This window comes from Calidris pugnax, unplaced genomic scaffold, assembly GCF_001431845.1.
Source record: "Calidris pugnax isolate Ruff unplaced genomic scaffold, ASM143184v1 scaffold81, whole genome shotgun sequence".
Taxonomy (NCBI): domain Eukaryota; kingdom Metazoa; phylum Chordata; class Aves; order Charadriiformes; family Scolopacidae; genus Calidris; species Calidris pugnax.
This window is the reverse complement of record NW_015090880.1, coordinates 3,445,105-3,454,964: the sequence shown is the minus strand read 5'-3', so window position 1 is coordinate 3,454,964 and position 9,860 is coordinate 3,445,105. Positions and strand designations below refer to the sequence as shown.

At 37.7% G+C, this 9,860-nt stretch overlaps 1 long non-coding RNA gene across 1 annotated transcript; it reads right to left on the bottom strand.

Annotated features, from left to right (window-relative positions):
• Window positions 1–743: 743 nt before the first annotated feature.
• On the bottom strand, window positions 744–6,588 carry LOC106890726. Its single transcript, XR_001412565.1, has 3 exons — window positions 6,510–6,588; window positions 1,676–1,819; window positions 744–954 (listed from the first exon to the last, which is right to left on the bottom strand). It is a non-coding gene; the product is annotated as an uncharacterized LOC106890726 (long non-coding RNA).
• Between the last annotated feature and the right edge of the window lie 3,272 nt (window positions 6,589–9,860).

Genomic DNA, 9,860 nt, shown 5'->3' with positions numbered 1-9,860 from the left:
TATCACCATTATAAAAGCATCCTGCTTACCTAGTTTTGGGAGGGCTTTACTTGGCTGGCTGGCACATATTTTATGTGGAATGTGCAACATAAATATTCCGTGGGTTCATTATAAACCTGTGCCTGTGATATACCTTTCCAGTGTCCTTTGTGTTCTTTCATGAAATGTTTATTCCTGTTATATCAAGGAGGTGCTAATGCATAATACTAGCACTATACATTGACCATCTTGATAAATAATTGTGTGTATGCTCCAGTGCTTCTGTGCATAAACGCTCTTATATCTAAGTTACTACAGCCCTAGGCCCTGAATGGATCAAATTTGTAAATACAGCACTATATTTCTTACCTCTGTTGAAGTGTATTATGATAGCAGAACCAGCATTTATCTGGACTGTTGATATAAAAGTTTCTAGCCACACAAGCAATGCATATTGCATTACAGGATTTTGTAATAAACTGCTTGAAATACTGCTAGAGAGAGAGAGGATCTTGCAAAACAGCAAGGGAGCCCTGAGGCAGAAAGTTTCCTACTGAGTACAGAGTGCTTTGGATCAGGTCCTTGGAGAATACTACCTCTAAAATAACAAGTTTGAAGAATTTAATTGCGACTTCTTCAATGTCATCATGTCACTGAAAACTGGATGCTTTAGTTCAATGAAAAGCCTCAGAAATACAGAACAGCTTTTTGTTGAAATTTAACTACTTCAAAGAAACTGAGTATTTCATTTCTATGACATGAGGTGTGGCTTCCAGTTGTACTAAAGTGCTTAAAATAAGCATGAGATTGCAATTAGGATGTAAAGGATTTGGTTCTTCAGCTCGGTGGGACTGGCTTGTCCTTCTTCTGTAGGAAACTTGCCCAAGAGATCTTTGCTTCCAGAATCTGTTTGGAGCTTCAGCCTCTACTGCCAGTGAAGGCTCCAGCTCAGGGAGGAGACCCATGACATCAGGCCTGAATAAAAAAACAGTGTTCCAAAACTATCAGCTGATCCACATCTCCTCTGCAGCACCCAGCTGGTGGTGATATGGAAATGTAATCTTAACCAATCTAAATTTATTGGAATATCCCTAAACTGCATTAAGGAAAAGGGCTTCAGATATAAAGGATTCAAGCACAGGATGGGGACAGTTATTCTTCCACTGAACAAGCAAAAAGTTATTGGACTTTTGGTCTAATTTTTCTGTGATTTCTCGTGTGACCTTTTACAAGCCTCACACGGTCTGCCCAAGGAAATCACAAAATGATTTCCATTGGCTTCAATGGAGGAGAGATTAAGGTCCTAATTTCTCTTTGAATCAGTTTTCTCATTAGTAAATTACCAACCTCAGAGCTTAATGCTTCCGATGCTCTTCAGTATCCTTGAAGGGGAAGTGCTATTGGAACGTTAACTGTCCTTATTGCCAAGTCACACAGCATACAAATCTAGATTGATACCAGCATTTCAGCAGCGCTGTGAAATCTGTGCCCGTGTTCCCTCTGCCCCAGAAGAACCAGGCAAGAATCAAAAAGATTAAACATTATAGCTATAAAGAGAAAGCTGGGTTCTCAGCAGGTACCTTGTATTTCCTGCAGGTTTTACTATATTTTAGGCCAGATTTTCATTTGCTGTCATCCTAGCACTCTGCTAAACTCCTCATTTCATTCACAGAGTTAATCAGCAAGTTCACTTCACCTGGGTTTGAAATTTCTGGAGCTGGATGTTCACCTTGTTTGGGTACTCCAGGGCTTACCGTGCTCAGACGGCGTTATGAACTCCAAGCTCAAGCAGAGGCAAAAGTTGTTCATGCTGGCAGTGGTCATCTTTAAATATAAACATCTAAAAGGAAAAGGTGAAAATTTCAGATTAACCTCCATTGAAGAAGAAATGAAAGACTGGCGGCAAATTTGCTGCTGAGATAAGTATTTCAAACGTGGCCAATTCTGAACATTAAAAAGGCCCAGCAGGAAATCATTAAATCTGAGTGATAAAATGGGTTTATTTTAATTTTCTAGCCTGGATGTTCATTAACAATGAATGGATTGTGGAAAATATTCTTCTATATCTTGCAGCATGACTTAGATAGTAACTGTATTAACCTAGTCAGACTTCCCATCAGCAGTTTCTCTTGGATTGTTTTTCATCAGATGCTACTTGCATCACCCAAAAGGTAACTTTTTATATTAATTGCTAAGGGCTAGACCCACTAGAGTATTTCCGTCTCTGTAACTGTGATTTTTGATGCAAATACTTAAATTTATGTCCTGCAAATCTCAGCTCAGATGTCACCAAGCCCTGGAGTTACGTGTGCCAGAGCAGGTAATCCCCAGCTGTGATGCCTGAAGGACCCAAAATAATCAATATCACGGGCTGGATTTCATGCAAAACACAGCCCCTTGTGTCTTTCCCACCTAGAAGGACATTAATTGCATCACTGAGCTGGGAAGTGGCAGACTGAGGTTGAGCTCTGTGCTTTTCCTGAGGGGGGGTTGAACTCCTGCCTCCGAATGTCCTCCCTGGACTAGGCCACCAGTTAACCGTCAGGGATGACTTCATGGTGTTTCTCTTAAAGTTATTCAACTTGCATAAATTTAACTGCCACGAAGTCTTTGTAAACTTATTGGAATAGGGATGGAAAGCAGATTTTTTTCCTTTTCCAAGGTGGGAGCTTTACCCTGTAATCACCACGGCCACACTCACCATGGAAATCTTGCTTTGTGCCTGTGCTCATGTACAAAAGTAAAGACTAGGTAAATCTAGTTTTAGCATAATCCATTATTTGGAATAAATGTCCATCTATCTCCCTCGCCCCCACACTCTGCTCCAAACCAACCCCATTTTACCATCATGAATTAAAAGCCCATCCTTGCTCTGTCTCACATAGGTTCATTCATACCCACCCTTTGGAAGTATCCACATGATTCCAGTGTCCTCCTCTCAGCCCTCTATGCATATGATTAACCCAGCCTTTGACTCACTAGTTATTCAAAATTCTCCTGGGTGAACAGGTGACTGGTGCTATGCATAAATCTCCTACCAACTGACTCCATCCCTTTACTGGTGATAACTAGAATGGTAATTCTTAGACTGTGACAGATGGTTACACACATTTTGGAAGACTTAGATACCTACGAGTTTAGGTAGCAGATGAGCAATAGTTTTAAATAAATTAGTGATATGTAAATAGAAAATTTAAATTGTGTGGAAGTCAGGATGGGATTCAAAAAGTGCCCAATTTGCAATAATAAGGCATGTGAGGTAGATATAGATACACAAGTCTAGAAAGATTGAAAGCATGTGTGGTGTGCCCATGCTACTGTCATTACTGGGATTAAAGGTACCTGCCGGCCGACACGACTGGTTTATTGTCTCTTGGTCAAAATACACCTTGTGGCACAATCCTGAGCTGATGGGAGCTGGTCCCAGGAGAAACACATAGAGGTTTGAGTGGATCTCCCCCTTTTCCAAAGGCATCATGATGAGATATAAATCACAGCCCTTCTTTCTCCTTACTATTACTTGGTATCACCAGGGATGGAAAATTATTATTTTCAAAAAACGTTCACGTACTGCTCACCCAGCCTGAATGTGCTACCCAGAACTGCAGAGGTTAAAGCAGCGAATCAATCCTTCCTTTTAACAGCCTGGCAAGGAGGCAAGCAGCTTGCTAAAGAAAGAGGCAGAAGAGAACTCTGACCAGCTAAAAGAATAAAAAGGTACAGACCTAACACTCAGTCTCATTTATTCCATTGCATGCATTTCTGATTTTATTGATGTTGCAGATTTGGCACTTATTTTAGCCCTAAATTGAACTGTGCACACGTACATACCCTGCATACCATGTACAAAAAGTTTCTTCATAAATATCTCTGTCCCTCAAACACGTCAACAGTCTTCTGGGTGAGGGGGTGGAGGTGTATATCCAGTAGCATTTCTTGGCAATGAGTCCTTATAACTTCATCCCTCTGAGAATAGAATGTGCCTTTTCAGTAAATTAAAAAAGAAACCTCCATCTTCACTGCGGAGTATCACCTGACATGCTTGTTGATTTACTCGACTTATTTTTCATTCCATAATTCTTCCAGTCTGTGTTCCAATGATCTCATCCAGCATTTGTTTGATGAAGGTTACCAGTCTGGAAAAGCCATCTACTTCCACCTTCATTATTATGACTGATATTTCTGCTGCTCTGTTTACTTGCCTTTAATCTATTCCAAGGCTAACATTTATTTTTGGTCTCATCCATAAGGAATTCAGCAATACCCTCCCCGCTATCCCCCATCTAAGTAGTGGAAACCTTTGCATGACAATGAATCCTTTGCCTTACATTATTTTAACATTTTAACTACTCAGGAAGAGCTGTGGAAATACTACATGGTGCAGTCAGAACAACTCGAGCTGATTCCAGCCACAACCATTTCAAATTGATGCAAGTGATCACCAGCAACTGCTCAGCTTTCTTGATTATTGTCCTAACAAAGGGGCTGGATTAGTTCGTAGTTCCAGGGGCCAACAGGCACCATGGAAGGACAGAAACATTCCTAAGTTATTTCAAAAGCCATCAATTTTCCAAAGGGTGCTGTGTTGAATTAAAGCTTGTCCAAACTATTCAACCTGGTCATATTTCTTCACCATCAGCTTTGTATATGTCATCTGTTGTTTCACCACCTGTTAATCCATCTGTGCTCTAGCTGTAGATTTGATTTATAAAGATGCCTATATCTGACTTGTTTGCTACATGCGACCAATGTAGCTATTTTTTCCATCATTGTCTGTCTTTTCATGCTACATCTACCTATTAGTCTAAAATTCTGAAAGACAGGAAAAGATGAACAATTTTATTCCCACAACTGTCATTCACATTATTCTACCTTTTTATCATGAGTTATTGGAATCACATTGACACAACAGGACATTGCTCGAGTAGGTATTTTGATTTACAATTTTTCACCACCCTCATTCATTGCTATCAAAAACTAATTTTAATGATGAGTGATATGTAAACAAACCTGATGATTTGTATCATAATCAGCTAAAGTTATAAGGAATCTCCTGCTGTGGTTAGTCAAGTAAATGCACACATGAGCAAAATAACCTGCAATAGTTTTAATAATATTATTTCTATTTCTTTCAAAATTCTGGTAAACATTAGCCAGATACGTGATGCCTTTTAATCACCAAGCACATTCCCTTCTTCAAACATCAGCTTTGGACTGCAAGCACCACCTCTGATAGCAAAAAAAGGAAAAAAAAAACCAACAAAAAACCCTATCTTAACTTCAAAATTCTGGTAAACATTAGCCAGATACATGATGCCTTTTAATCACCAAGCACATTCCTTTCTTCAAACATCATCTTTGGAGTGCAAGCACCACCTCTGATAGGGTTTTTTGTTGGTGGTTTGGTTTTTTTTCCTTTTTTGCTATCTTAATGTCTTTTCATGCTACATCTACCTATTAGTCTAAAATTCTGAAAGACAGGAAAAGATGAACAATTTTATTCCCACAACTGTCATTCACATTATTCTACCTTTTTATCATGAGTTATTGGAATCACATTGACACAACAGGACATTGCTCGAGTAGGTATTTTGATTTACAATTTTTCACCACCCTCATTCATTGCTATCAAAAACTAATTTTAATGATGAGTGATATGTAAACAAACCTGATGATTTGTATCATAATCAGCTAAAGTTATAAGGAATCTCCTGCTGTGGTTAGTCAAGTAAATGCACACATGAGCAAAATAACCTGCAATAGTTTTAATAATATTATTTCTATTTCTTTCAAAATTCTGGTAAACATTAGCCAGATACGTGATGCCTTTTAATCACCAAGCACATTCCCTTCTTCAAACATCAGCTTTGGACTGCAAGCACCACCTCTGATAGCAAAAAAAGGAAAAAAAAAACCAACAAAAAACCCTATCTTAACTTTCTGCCTACGTATGTCTGTTCTTCAGTTGTACCACTATGTTCCAATACTCTAGCAATATTTTTCCTTTTACTGGCTCATTTAACCTATGCAATAAAGATGCTTGTCATGTCATAAGGTAAGTATTCTCCCTAGAAATTGCTAGAGAAGTTCGTATCAAACTGGACATTTCTATTGATTTTTGAATTGATATTAGCAGGTCTGTTTCTGTCTTCTTTTTAACAATTGACTTTTAGACCTCCACATCTCTTGAAAGAAATATTGCTGTAAATTGCCATGACCCAATGTAATCTTGACCAGCTTTTTCTTCTCTTATCCCTCAAGTGCTCTACTATTCTAATAGCTTTTCTTATGCTCCTTACAATTAGTTCACAGAAAATTAGAAGAGATAATGGTTAATGAACAACTGCCACTCACTGTCAGTGAAGTGCTACAACTAAAAGGCACTTTCAGAAGTCAGAGAAATGAGATAATATTACAGAGACGATGAGCCCTCTAGAGTTGGGGGGAAAAAAACTGGGAGAAAACTGAAAATTTCCTTGATCAGGACCCTTTTGAGACCTTGAGAATATTCACCTCTGTGTGGCACTCACCTTGAAGAACTTCTCTGTCCCTCAACACATGCAGTGAAATGATCCCATGACAATGATATTGTTAGAAATAATCTCATGGTCCTTCACAGGCTTCTCTCAAAACCTAAAAGATATAGGAAAAAAACATTTCCTGTTATTAAACTGGTGTGATATTAAAAGTACCAATATTTACCTTTATCAATGAGTGCCTTCACTGATGTTTAGGTTTGCTAAGAAGGCCAATTTATTCTTACTTTTACCAGCACAGAAATCCACAGAGCCTACCACATTAGGATAATAATTTTCCATGTACAATTGTTGCCATCATCCCTCCAGGATGAAACAAGAAAAAAGAGTAATGAAATAAAACCCCTTTTTTAAAATACTGTATAATTACTAAACAACATGTACCTCCTTCAAGTGATTGGCAGTAATTTTATGGCTGTATTTCTTCAAAAGTGATTTAACTGGCTTTAAAATATGTGATTCATATCTGAGCATCTTTGAGAAGTGCATGGTTGCCTAGCTAATATGCTGCCAGCTGTGATCTTTCTGCTTCCTGAGTTTACTTATATATAATTTGTGTTCAAACTACACTATTCAGCACTTTGGTCCTTTCTTGTGAGTACGGGGATGCATTTTTTGCCACTATGAAGTTTGATGATGATAGATGCTGAAGGCCACATTTTTAAGGCTTGATAATAAGAATAAGATACAGGTATTTGCCGATGTAGGCATTATCTAGTGGTGAGTGTTTTACCTGCAGTTCAGAAAAATCAAAGCTGACAGTTTCATGATAAATGAGATTGACAGAACAGGAATGTCACTGTAGAATTTCAGGAATACTGGAAAATAATTCCACTTTGGTAGACTCCCTGTACCTCTGCAGTGCACAGTGAAAATGGAAAACCTTTAATTCTACTACTTTTTTTTAATTTTATTTAAAAATAGCCACATCGATTTAAAGTGGTTACTTTCAGAATAAGGTTCCATACAGGATAAAACTCTGTAGCAGGATATTTCTATTTCTTATTTCCCAAATCAAGCTTAATCAGAAACACCCCCGAATGTGGTTTAGCATGCCGTTGGTCTTCATCTAGGAAAAAGATCAATTCTGTTGTGGAAACACAGTGCACAGCATGGGATCACACTAATCAATTTGAGCAAGCCTTGGTAAAACTATCTATTACTCTGCAATCCAGCAGCATCAAAGCTAATTAATACTTTACTCAGCTTTAATGAATGTATTAGTGGTTAATATTTGTGTGTAAGCTACTCATAACTCAATAATCCTATCCCATTTGCATTATTAATAGGATAGGTATGTGCCTTTGAGTTGATTGATCATAAAACCTATTAACCTAGATCTGCAATATGTCTCCAGTTACCTCCAAGGAAGAGCAGTAATCACGATGGGCGCAAGAGCAGGTAACAGATTTAGTGGTGTAAAGGCCTTTTCACATTCCAGGTGACTGTGACTGAAGAATTACAATGACAGATCCATTTTAAACCACCTGTGAGCTGATCTGGAAGGTGATAAATGTCTAAAACCAAGGACTAAATGCCCTGGATTATGAGATTCCCAACCTCTTTTAGGTCAAATCCTCTCTACGGGGGAAAAAACAATGACAGATCCATTTTAAACCACCTGCGAGCTGATCTGGAAGGTGATAAATGTCTAAAACCAAGGACTAAATGCCCTGGATTATGAGATTCCCAACCTCTTTTAGGTCAAATCCTCTCTACGGGGAAAGAAACAAAAAAGGAAAAAGAAAAAAAAAAAAAAAGATTAAAGGAAAAAGAAAAAGAAAGAAAAAAAAGGAAAAAAGAAAAAAGTAAGAAAAAAAAGAAAAAAGAAGAAATCCTATGCATGAACTAATTCACTCTGCACAAGAGACAATTTCTATTACTCTCTTTATCCCACTCACACATAAAACCCTACTGTGTAGTGCAAGCTTATTTATTTAAATGCATCTGTGGGTTGTTTCAGGTGGGATATGAGTAAATAAACCAAGTACCTCTCTAGTGCATGTTAGAGAAGAACAATATTTTGCAATTTCCCTCCTACAGTCTTTGTGTTCTGCAAAGAGGAATAAAAAAGAACTTCATCCTTTTCAGCAGTCTTGAAAGCTTTTGCTTATTCATACCTCCTTACAATAGAGGACAGATAATCATCCTGAAAGGGGAAAGCAACATTCAGATGCTGTGGAGAGAATATGCAGTTAGATGAATTCCACGTGAACAATAATAAAAAAAAAAGATACGAGGAAAAAGCAGTTCATTCCTTTGGAGACTCATCTTTTTAATGCACTATTTCCACAGGATCTTCTAATTGCTTCTTGTGGGATTGAAGAATTTCCCCTTGCAACCTCAATTCAGAAATTTGTTACATTGCTTGGCACGTTGTTCTTCTGCTTTTTTTATTTTTAGGTTTGAAGAATTGTTTTCTCATGCTTTTTTTGCCTCAGATATTTTCCCCATATCTCACATTTTCTCATTCACATTGTTACTATCAATGAAATTTAAGCTTATATGATGCTGGGAAGCTGAATCCTCTTTTATTGCCATACTTTCTTATATGGCGGGACAGCAGTGAAAGCTGCTGGTTAATCAGTTCTGAAGTCCTACATACAGGCAGGAGGATGGGCTATTAATTATCCAGTGAGGTGTACCTGCATGATTAACGTGAATTCATTTTTCATTCTGCACTGCATTGCTCCTCCAGATGCAATATCTTTGCTAGAACTATGTATAAAGGGAATTAAAGGGGGAAGAAGTCATGCATGTAAAACCTCAAGCAAAAGAATACAGTCGTCGTGGATAAAAAAAAAAAAGGAGACAAGATCAGTCCAGGTTGTACTTTCCAGATGTTTCTCATCTTTTCAGGTGCAGCTTTTTATTGCCAGCTGCCCCATGACAAGTTGAAAAGGCCTAATAAGTAATTAAGGCCGTCTGTCGTGAAACTGAGAAAAATGAGAAAAACAATATGCTTTCACCTCTCTTCATAGAGCTCTGATTTAACTGGTTAAAAATGTTCCTCTATTCTGCACAGGGCTGAGCAAATCACTCATCATAAATAATGTATTAACCTAATTTCATCACTTTTACTCTGTAAAATGGTCTTGAGTAGACTTAAAAGTTGGGTTTTTTAAAGGCATTGGTGTCGAAAGCAAATTACCAGGTATTTTATCTGCACGTGATAGTGATTAGTGATAGATTACAAACTGGTAATACTGTAAAATAAGAAAGTCTAATAATTACCTCTCCATGTACTATTTAAGAAATAACTTCAGAGAAAATATTTATAGCTAAAATTAGTGTTAGGAATATTTTGTACAACTGAAGCTCACTCATCAAGTGCTTGGGGAAAGT